We start from the raw sequence: 12,723 nt of genomic DNA, 5'->3' as shown, positions 1-12,723 counted from the left end.
TTATTTCTTTATTATTCTGTTGTATGGCTGAAACATAATTTATTTAATCTTCTATTGGACATTTTGACTATATACATCTTTTCACAGTTATAAACAACACTTCATTGAATCTTGTGTACATCTATGACTGTTTTCTTCAAATAAATTCTATTAGTAGAATTGTTGGTTTAACAGATATGCAAAATTTTAAGGCTTCTGATACGTATATAATTGTATTTTTGAAATATCTTCCATTTGATCCAGGCAGTATGTCATTATATAACTGATAAGAGCACTTGATCTTTGGTTATCAGGTTCTTTCTCTAAAGTTTAAAGATTGAGCTATGTTTAAGAATCAAGATAAAAAAATTAGACAACTTTAAAATGTGTATCAGTATATACCAAAATGAAATTCTAAATTTAATAATTCGCTATTAGTACTAAAACTTTAGAGTAGGTAAAATTAGGTCAATTTTGGATTATACGGGCTTCATACTCTGAAAGAACATTGGCAATTTGCACGTGTCAGGTCCATAATCCCCTTTTAGGCATGTGAGAAGTAGTGCTGCCTTCTTACCTGGCTGTGTTGCATGTAACAGAATGTCATGTTTTCTTCCCCCCTGGAACTTCTTAAGTATATAAGCTCCTACAATAACCTAAAAGTTAGTTTTTAAAAAAATTTTGTATGTGTTGCTTTATGAGTATCTAAGAGAGAAATGGGCTTCAGTGATTAAGTCATAGAAGAAGGGACTTAAGTTAGCTTCTATCTATCCCCTCACTACCTCATTATAAACAGAGATGCTTTAATCCAGAGAAAATTTTTTTAAATGCTACCTTCCTAGTGTCATATGCTTGGGTATGATGATGTTTTAAGCTATTTGTATATATTTTCCTCTTATAGTAGACTATCTATGCAGTATTTTCCTTTCTTCAAAAACATGCCTTCTTGCGTATCAATTAGGCCTGAAAAATGAAAAAAAAAAAAAGTTTCTACCATTTACCAAGAATGAAATTTGCAGTGCAAGATTTTTGGAAAATATATTTTCTCTTAGGGAAACTTATTTTATCAGCAGTCCAAAATATGACAATATTTCTTGCTTTATGTAATAAAATACACTTCTGAGGCAGAAGACCTAAATAGACATTTCTCCAAAGAAGATATACAGTTTGCCAACAAACACATAAAAAAATGCTCAACATCATTAATCATTAGAGAAATGGAAATCAAAACTACAATGAGATATCATCTCACATCGGTCAGAATGGCCATCATCAAAAAATCTAGAAACAATAAATGCTGGAGAGGGTGTGGAGAAAAGGGAACACTCTTGCACTGCTGGTGGAAATGTGAATTGTTACAGCCACTATGGAGAACAGTACGGAGGTTCCTTAAAAAACTACAAATAGAACTACCATATGACCCAGCAATCCCACTACTGGGCATACACCCTGAGAAAACCATAATTCAAAAAGAGTCATGGGGGCTTCCCTGGTGGCGCAGTGGTTCAGAGTCCGCCTGCCGATGCAGGGGACGCGGGTTCGTGCCCCGGTCTGGGGGGATCCCACATGCCGCGGAGCGGCTGGTCCCGTGAGCCATGGCCGCTGGGCCTGCGCGTCCGGAGCCTGTGCTCCGCAACGGGAGAGGCCTCAGCAGTGAGAGGCCCGCGTACCGCAAAAAAAAAAAAAAAAAAAAAAAAAAAAAAAAAAAGAGTCATGTACCAAAATATTCATTGCAGCTCTATTTACAATAGCTAGGAGATGGGAGCAACCTAAGTGTCCATCATCGGATGAATGGATAAAGAAGATGTGGTACATATATACAATGGAATATTACTCAGCCATAAAAAGAAACAAAATTGAGTTATTTGTAGTGAGGTGGATGGACCTAGAGTCTGTCATACAGAGTGAAGTAAGTCAGAAAGAGAAAAACAAATACTGTATGCTAACACATATATATGGAATCTAAGAAAAAAAAATGTCATGAAGAACCTAGGGGTAAGACGGGAATAAAGACGCAGACCTACTAGAGAATGGACTTGAGGATATGGGGAGGGGGAAGGGTAAGCTGTGACAGAGTGAGAGAGTGGCATGGACATATATACATTACCAAACGTAAAATAGATAGCTAATGGGAAGCAGCCGCATAGCACAGGGAGATCAGCTCCGTGCTTTGTGACCACCTAGAGGGGTGGGATAGGGAGGGTGGGAGGGAGGGAGATGCAAGAGGGAAGAGATATGGGAACATATGTATATGTATAACTGATTCACCTTGTTATAAAGCAGAAACTAACACACCATTGTAAAGCAATTATACTCCAATAAAGATGTAAAAAAATTAAAAAAAAATAAAAGCAAAAAAAAATAAGTGATACTGGATGAGAGCTATACTGAAAGCTAGTCTATTTTATTAAAAAAAATTTTTTTAATTTATTATTTTTTTGGCCACGCCATGTGGCTTGTGGGATCTTAGTTCCCCAACCAGGGATTGAACCTGGGCCCCTGGCAGTGAGAGCGCCGAGTTCTAACCACTGGACTGCCAGGGAATTCCCAAAGCCAGTCTATTTTAAATGTATATTTTTGGTATCCCTGAATTAGACACTTTATTAGTTTATGTAATTATATATATATTGACATTAAACTCACATTGTCATATAGTGTGCTCATGAGTAAAAAATAGAACCCTACTAACTTTGTTTTCAAAGAGTTGTACTATACTGTCTAAAAACTATTCAGTTTTAATTTACAGTTTCTTTTAGAGCTGGAAATTACTTTGCTTAATTTCACCAAGTTTAGCTTCCTCCTGCTCGTTCTGCTCCAGCCACCCGGGTCCCTTGGCTCCTTGTGCCGTGGTCTTTGTTTCTTCCCAGCCCCCTGCCATGGCTTTAAACACATATACTTACTTCCTTCTGCCTGGATAAGGCCAACTCATCCTTCAGGTCTCAGCTTAAACTTCATCAGGAAAGCCTTTAAAACTTTTGTAAAAACTTTGTACTAATCATCAAATACGGAAAATAGCACCACCCAAAATCGGTTTGTAATAGCTGATATGCTGGCTGCTATTGCCCCATGGATATTTCTTTCAAGACTATGCTGCTTTTTATACCTGATTTTAAGGATTTTAAAACCATAAGGCAGAATCCTTTCAAACCATGGGCCACAGATGGCATTGGGATGGATTCATATCTCTGGCTTCTGGGCATCACATTTTGAGATACAAGCTTGCCTAGAAATACAGTTACAGCTTTCCCTGACCTTACTCCAGAGACAATTTCCTTTTGCACTGCATATTAAATAGATACCTGTGCAAGGCAATGTATTGTAAGAACTCCTTTGCCAAGTTTAGTGCCACTGAGCGTGCCAAATAAAGTCAGTAAAATATGTGCTGGCTTTGTCTGTAGAGGCCTAATGGCCATGTATGCCTTTTAGGGGTGGAAGTTAGAAGTTGATAGGTAATTCCTCCATCTTCCACAAAAATACATAAGATTAAAAACTTCTGACACAACAGCATAAATTTTTGCCTCTTTTAAAAAGGCATAATTTAGGTCTTCCTTGATTGTCCTCTAAGTACAAACAGTAACGGTTTTGTGTCTTACTTTTGCACCTCTTTTCCAGGGCTCAGTTTCAGAGTACATCTGAAGGAAAGATAGTTCTGAACCTTAAACACTGGGTAATAGGTTGAAAACAAGTTGCTAGGCAAAGACAAGTCATAGCAGACAGTGCCTTTCAGCTAGGACAGGTATGCCAAGAAGGCCCATTCATGCATATATAATGCCCAACATTAGGTTTACAAGAAACCAAATTCAAATCCTTTTTTTCAGACCAAAGCAATCACTAGTCAAAGAACACAAGTAATATTTGGGCTAATAGCCATTTAAGGAAATGGCAGAGCCATTCCTTACTGTGGAGGAAGAGTGTAACTAAAAAAATGGTTTTCTATACATTTCCAACCTTGCAAGTAGCAGTGCCCATACCATAAAAGTGCTGTCTTGCAGGACAGTACAAAGGAAAGAATGAGGCATCCTACAATTCTGTACAGACTACAAACTATTATGTTTCCTACTCACATCAGGGCAAAGTAAAACGAATTTTAATTTAGACTTCATTTCTGAGAGTAAGGCAGTCTAGATACCTTCAGTAACTCCTGTTTTAAAAAACCAAATGCTGAACAAAATGTAAGAAACAATGTAAAGTTGTATTAAATAAGTATCTTTTTAAATGTATCACTGAGTTGACAGGAAAGTATAAGGCATCTGCAAAACGCCAAAAATGAAATGGAAACAGGACACCTGTGAGGTAAGCCAGCACCAAAGCCTGCTTTTGCTATGAGAGTTCTGTTAAACTCTGGAGACCAGGAGCTACCAGTAGCGGGGAACTGGACATAAAGCCTGAGGCTCACTTAGGCTGGAGTCTAGCTGGGCCACCACCGAGAAGTGGGCAGCAAGGAACCTTGCCTGGTTCAATTTTGGTTCTGGGTGGAGGGGGATAAATCACCACCACCCTTGAATTCATAATCACTGGTGAGCCCTGAAGGTTTGTGGTCTGAAATCAGAGAAACTTCAAGCTCATAATTTAAAGTGGTCTCAGGTTAGTGGCCCCTGGGTGTTTGGCAGAACAAACAAATTATCTTAAGGATCTCAATTTCAGTCCATACTTCAAGTAACTCCTTTTTTCCCAAGGAAAATAAGTTTCAGATATCACAAAACAAGGGGAAATGGCACCGTAAATGAAAAACAACACAATTTATACAACAGTAGACTCACCCACAAAGAATACTGGTATCAACACAAGAAAAATTACTGATGTATAAAGGAATAGAAGCATGGAAAATATGAATAAGGAGCAAAAGATTACACAGGAGAAAAGTACATTTATAAACCAAATAGAACTCGTAAGAAAAAAATATAATAATTGAAAAAAACCACAACAAATAGAGGAAGGGAAAAAAGAATAAGAAAATGAAAAATGAAAGGGAGGAGTGGACAAAAATTTAAAAAGATGATATGATGAGAAATCATAAAAATAGAAATCATAGAAATAAATCCAAATTATACTTGTAATCATAATAGATGTACCAAACCATCCGTACGTTTTCTGTGGCCGTATCTTTTAAGTGTGTATCAAAATGTGAGGCCAAAGAAAGATCTAAGATATTCAGATAAACACTAACCAAAACATTGCTATAGTAAGTAAGGACAACAAAAAGATGAAAGCAACAGCATTCACAGAGAGTCACTACATAATTATAAAAAATTCAATGTTCACCAGGGAGACAGAAAAATTCTAAATTGGTATGCATCTAATAATAAAGCCCAAAGAAAAAGAAAGCAAAGAAAAAAGAAAGCAAACACAACTTAAAGAGAAATTGAGAAATCTACTTATCATAATGAGATCTTGAGATTCTTCAGTAAATAAGAAATTAAGTATAAGGTAAATCAGTAAGGAGAAGATCTGCACAGCACAACTAACAAGTTTGATCTAATGGACACTACACTCAACAACCGAGGAATATACACTCTTATCAAGTAAACATGGGGCATGTATAAAAACTGACCACAAGATAAATCATATAGTCTCAAATTTCAGAAAATCTTATAGCTCATATTCTCTGGAAAAATGACATAAGAAATAAAGATTAAGACAACTATAACCCACCCCTAGCATTTGGAAATACACTTTGAAAATGACTAATGGGTTAAAAAGTCAGACCTCTGGAAGGATTAATGATGAAAAAAAATGAGAAGGCACAAATGAACTAATAGGAATGAAAAAGAGTCATAACTACATATGCTGTGGAAACTAAAACAATATAAAGCTAATAAGGATAACAATATCGAAAAGTTAAACTAAGATGAAATGGAGAAATCCCTAGAAGAATTTATTAAATTTAACTAAACTGACTTGAGAATAATAAATCCTAATGATGCTAAAACACTCAAAGAAATGAATCAATAGTTTAAAATCTTCTCTTAATGACCACATACATGGCTTTAAAGACTAGTTCCAATCTTAAACTCTTCCGGACAGTTGAAAAACTCATTTAATAAGACTAGTATAACCTTGATACCAAAACCAGACAATGACAGGACATAATAGGAGAACTATAAGCTGATTTCACTCATGAACGTAGAGGCAAAAATCCTAAAGAAAATATTCACAAATTGAGTCCAGCAATGTATTAAAACACAGACACCATGATCAAACTGGGTTTATTCTAGGAATTAAAGATTGGTTCAATATTAAAACATCAACTATCATAATTTAATACATTAACATTAAAAGAAAAAACAATTTAACCATTTAAATAGATGAGAAAAAAGCATTCAGTAAAATTCAACATTCATTCATATAAAACTATTAGCAAACTAGAAATAGGAGAGAATCTCCTTAACGTGATGAAGGTCAATTGTGGGAAAAAAAAATACTCAACTGAAATGTCGAAAGCACTCCCTTTAAATTGGGGCTGAGACAAGGACGTTCACTATCAGTCCTTTTCAACGTTGTACTACAGGTCCTAGCAAGTACAGAAATGTAAGAAGAAATTTTTTAAAAGGTAGAACAACCAGAAAGGAAGAAAACTGCCACCATTTCAGATGATGCGATTATATAAAAAACTCAGAAAGACATCTAGATACATTATTAGAACTAATAAAAATTTAGCATGGTTGCTGGATCCAAAATCAACACATAGCAACAATATATCTATAATCAGCAACATCCACTTAGAATATAAAGTGTAATTTTAAGAAATTTACCACAGCATTAAAAAATATATAAAACTCCCAGAAAGAAAACTAATATAAGACATGAAGGCCTTTATGGAGAAAAATTGTTAAAGTTTATTGACAGATATTAAAAGAAAACCAAATGGAGAAATACACAATGTTTTTGGATGGGAAGACTCATTGAAAAGATATCAATTTTCTCCAAGCTAATTAATAAATTCAATACAATCACAAAAGATAATACACAAACTGGGAGAAAATACATACAACATGTTTAACTGACAAAGGACTGGCATCCAGAATATATAAAGAAATCATATGAATCAATGAAAAAAAGACACACACCCAAATAGAAAAATGGGCAAAAAAGACATGAATAGGTATTTCACAGAAGAGGAAACACATTCATGTACGAAAAAACACTCCATTTCATTAGTAATCAGGGAAATGCAAATTAAACCCACAGTAAGATACTATACAACTGCCATCCAATTGGCAAATATAAAAGATAGTCAAGATTAAGTGTTTGCTAAGATGTTAAGTGTTTGCAATGACACTCAACCACTGCCAGTGGAAGCTTAACTGGTACAAATGCTGTAGAAAACAGTTCAGTATGACTAAGTAAAACCTGCTTCTTGGAGCATCAGTTCTCAAATTTTTGGTCCAGAACCTCCTTACATCCTTAAAAATTATTGAGGACCTCAAAGAGCTGTTGTTCATGTGGGTTATAGTTATCAAAATTTACCATATTAGAAATTAAAACAGGCGTTTTCAAAACAAAAATATATAGGTACACACTTGATAAGCTGTCAGAGTGATGATGTCATCATATAGCTGGAAAACATTTAGAAGTGAAAAATGAGAGTGAAGAGGACAAATAATGTCTTAGTATTCTTATGAAAATGCTTTTGCCCTCACGGACTCCCCTGAAGGGGTCTCAGGGACCTCAAGAGTCCCTCGACCATACTTTGAAAACCACTGCCCTAGAGAACTCTTGCACATGTGCACCAGGAGACATGTACAAGAATTCACTCATTCCTCAAATATTTATTAAGCATCTACCATGTGCCAGCATTGTTCTAGACATTGTGAATGTGTTAGACAGAATCAGACAAAAAAGACAAAATCCCTGCCCACACGGAGCTTACATTGTAACTGGCAGAATGCTCACTAGCAGCATCACTCAGAATAGCCAAAAACTGAAAACAATCCACATCTCCATGAACAGAGGAATAGATAAATTGTGGTATAGTCATACAATGGAATACTATACAGTAGTGAAAAACAGATGAAATACACTTACATGCATAAACATGGATAAGAATCTCAAAAACAGTGTCAGAAAAAAGTCACAGAAGAATACATACAGCATGATACCATTTACATAAAAGTTCAAAAACAGGTAAATCTAAATACTATATTATTAGGGATACATAATATAGATGGCAGGGCCATAAATAAAAACTTGGGAATTTTACCAAAAAATCCAGAATAATGTTTACCTCATGTGGTATGTGGGGAGAGAAGACAGAGTGGGGTAATTCTACACATCTGAGGGTATTCTAGTTCTTAAGCTGAAGAGTGAGTACATGTGGGATCATTTTATTTATTCTCAACAAACATTGTAAAAGAAAAAGGATATAAGGTTACGTGATATAACTTCATCAACAAAGAGAGGGAACATCCGATTTCAGCCACTGTTCTGCACTGCATATCAGGCAATTATTGTAACTGGTGGGGAAGAAGTACATAATAATATGGAAAAAGGAATGAATATGGCCTATTCTTCACAGAAGTTAACTAGGTTCCCAGAGAGTTAGGATCTAACGAGATGGCAGTGTTATAGCACTGCTCTGCCAAGTTGGTTCAGCCACTGGCATGATTCTGGTTAGTTGGTCACGTTGTTCATTGGGTATATAATTATTTGTATAAAGCGGAGAATGAAATGATAGGTGATACAAATCACAAAATAAACTGAGACACTGCCTCTTTACTGAATTCTGTTGACTTTCAAAAGTACAAATTCCCTTTGGCACATTCTCCTAATAGTGCATTTACGTGTAAAGCAACCCAAAAATACAGAAAGTGCATGGTGGCTATTGACTGTTTCTCCACATTGGTCAATAACATGTGCCCAGGTTGGTCACAAGTGTCCTAACAATTTTGCAATCATATCTTTGCCAGGGTCATCACCAGCAGTGCCATTTTACAAATTAAACAAGGCACAGTTAAGGTACATTTTCACCTGATTCAGGGGATTAGCTATACATTTTGGTATACAATTTAGAAATTTGAAAAAAAAGATCTTGAAACATTGGCTCCATCCCTCGTACCCAACAAGGCAGGCTAAAGTTATTATCTTGGGTTAGGGAGGTGGTGCAAGAGGCAGACTAGGCCCGGCAGCAAATGGCTGGCAATACATTTTCAGGAAATGGAGAGCAGACAGTGTATCGTTCAGGTCCAATCTCTTCAACTAGGTTCCAAACACTCAGAAAATTCCAGACATCGTTGTGCTATTTAAAAAATCCTAGGCTGCTTGTTACAAAAGACCCAAAATCTTACCCATATGTAAGCTGGAATGGACAATGCCACCAGGAAGTGCTAAACTGCAACTGGCAGCAGGATGATTTTGGATCAAGCAGTTGGCTGGACCTCCAGAGCCCGGCCCCCCTCTTACATGCTACGCCGCCTTAAGTGGCACACCCACAACTTTGTTAAATCGGATATAATTATTATACCTGTAGCTTTGTCCTCCTTCTCCAATAAGAAACAGAGAAATAGGGAGGGAGCTTTTCTCAAGCTCGTAGGGAACTTCCAGTCTATCTTTTCAGAGGAGGAATGGATAATCCTCTTGGTCAGAGGTGGACATTTCTTGGACCATGACTTACTAGCGGACAGAGTTACTCTATGCTCAAAAACAAACATTAGATGCTACCTTATATAGTTATAGAAATAGAAGATATAGAGATCTATTTTGAATAAGGAGGCTGGTATAGCTTTTTCCTTCATCATTCGGTTTATAGAATTAACTTTCTCCCCAGAATGCTGTAGTTCATGTTTTTCCAGGTATGATTTTTAAGAAGTCTTTTTCTGAGTTACAGAAATATATAAGTATAAGGACTCCCAACTATAACTGGGAAACTTGGAAAGAAGGTGTGCCAATGTCATCTTGTTTTCCAGTAGTGTAAGAATCCTTTGTCCTGTAAGCTTAGAGGTGACAACAGTGACCTGACAGACTCCAGTGAGGTTCTAATGCTGTGCTCTGTGTCCTCCAGCAGCTCCCTGTGCTTACATATTAAATATGTAGGTAGCTTCTTCTAAAGTTAGACAATTGTCCATGGCTTTCCTATATGGAAATCAGAGAGACTGACTTTGGAAATATTTTTAGCTCATTTTCCTGATCATCCAATGTTAAAAATCATTATCCAGCAATGCCCACCAGTCTCACTAAATTCTCAGATCTTTTTAGATCAAAGAATTCCTCTTGAGATCTATACACACCCATATTTAATCCCTTTTAGCCTAATAAATATGTGACATATGTCTTACTTATCCCAGAACTTCTCTTAGGAACCTAAGTAACAGCAGGGTAGGGTAAGACAAAGGTGGAGCTTGTATTTCCTCCAGAGGCTTATTAAATCTGCTAAAATCTCTTTCCCTTTCAAAGCCTCCCTCTCACTTTGACCCAATTTGAGAAGGGGAGTGAGAGTATGGAGAGAGATGTAAAGGTGCAATTTTCTTTAATCATTTGTTAAAATATTTAAGTAGCAGCTAAATGGCTGATATACAAGAGAGATAAAGACCCAGTCTCTGACCATCTGGCAGAGGGAGAGGAATAACAACGCTAACGAGTAAGGGCGCAAGAGTTTTTAGGCTGCTATGACAGAAGATTGAACAAAGGACAGTGGAGGCATAAGAAAAAGGGGTCAAATCTACCTAGAAATGAAGTATGTCAGGAAAGGCTTCAGCAGGTTGGAGACCTTTACCTAAATCTTGAAAATATGAATGGAGACAGGTGGGAGTGGAAAAGGGGACTGCAGACAGAAGGAGGTGCATAAAAAGACAGAGAGGACAGTCCGAAGGAAACTAAGGAAACTAAAAAAATGTGAAAGTGTCAAGGGAGTGGTTAAAGTTTCAAATGACAAGATTAAGTACAATGAAAGAATTCAATGGATTTGGGAAATGAGATGTTACCCCTGACCTCTGCCAGAGCCATTTGGATGGAGTAGCAGCACAGAAGACCAGCTGCTACGAATTAAAATGAAAAGCATAAAGAAAAAAAAAATTAAGAGTAAAAAAGACCAAAAAAAGGTGACAACAAGTTTAGTCTGTTTCTTGGAGCCATCTGCCTTTTACTTTCAAGCATACTAGTTTAGTTACAATAAAGGTTAGATAGGCTTTACATTTCTATCAGAAAATGACTCTCAAACACAATCCACTAAATAAACAAGTTTTTAGACACAGTTCATTCTTTATGAGCCTGCCTATATCATTTTAAGTGAATGATACAACATCAGCATTTCTACAGATTTACTCTGCCATCACTAATTTTTCTTCCATGTAGTTCAAAATAAATAACACCTGTAATTGCTTATAGTAGAAAAGGTGCTTTATTTTACATGTCATTGGTACACAATACATAAAACTGCCTAAAATTAGTCTTGGAAAACATAACTGTCAGTTTATACCTTAAATGGTCAAGGACCAAGTCTATTTTGTAACCTACTTCATTTATGATCAGATGACTACAGTAATTTTAAATACTAATAATCTCTTCATATCCAATGTCACAAGTTATTTTTATGCTACAAGTGCTGCAATTTTTAAAAATAAAAATATCTCCAGTTATAGTAGACCATATATCTAACTGGAACAAATCTTTGCTAGTCTACAAGTCTTTGAAATAATGGGTCAACAGTTTCACCTTCTTACAGATGATTATATTTATGCAGTTGGGTTATAGGGCAGGGGGCCCTCATACATGCAATTGGATTATTTGGTTTTTTTTTTTAATGCAGATAAAAGTGAGTTTATAATACCCTATTTCTAGTTAAGTTGCCAAACAGTTTACTAAGCTAAAATGAAGCCAATACAATATTTTAGAAAACATAATTCTAAGAGCATGCAACAGCAAAATCTTTTTACTACCTATGTGAGCCAAATCTGCAGAGTCCAGGAAGAGGACTATGGCACAAAGACTTGTACACCTGAATTGCTTATCCAGCTGGGAGAAGTAAAGAAAGTAATTTAACTCAGGGTAAATCCTCTTATGAAAGATACCTGCATGTTATAACCCACTGCTACACAAAGGGATCTTCACTTAGAAAATGTGCAAATCATAAGAAGCTAAATGCACTTCTCTTGTTATTTATCCCAATCCATTCTATTCATAAACACATAGTTCAATGATCCCTTATTAACTATTAATGTCAAAGCCACAGAGATTTCCTAATGGCTTCTTTCAGTCACCAATCATTTATCAAAGAGATAAATGTGATTACTACTTAATGTACAAATGTGAAAAAATGGTAAGAAACTGGGCTGATTCTCAAAGTAAAAACATTTGTTATTTTAACAAGTCCCTTGGTATAGAAAGACTGCCTTTCTCTCTAGAAAATAAGACATATTTTAGAACCACAGGTTCATATTCACCTCCTAGTCTAGAAAAGAAGAGATATTTAAACAAAGTAAACTAAACAAAATACTAAGTAGGTATAAATGTACACACTCAAACAAATATTCTATTCTTCGCTTAAAGTCAACTTATTCCTTGTCATTAAGAGAAGTGCTTCAAGATGCAAATTGTTAATTAATGCAGAGAATAAAGGGTTAAAAGCCAGACCTTTTCCTAATAAAGCAAATAGATCATTAAAATGATTGGGCTTGAAACACATACTTACTATAACTTTCCATTCTTATTCTTTTTATAACTAAACGCACACATATACACAACAAACCCTAGCATTTAATATGTGCAAAATTGCTTACCATTTACTTTAACTTTGGTTAAGTACTTCTTTAG

Source organism: Hyperoodon ampullatus, assembly GCF_949752795.1.
Source record: "Hyperoodon ampullatus genome assembly, chromosome: 11".
Taxonomy (NCBI): Eukaryota; Metazoa; Chordata; class Mammalia; order Artiodactyla; family Ziphiidae; genus Hyperoodon; species Hyperoodon ampullatus.
Note: the sequence above shows the minus strand (reverse complement) of the source record.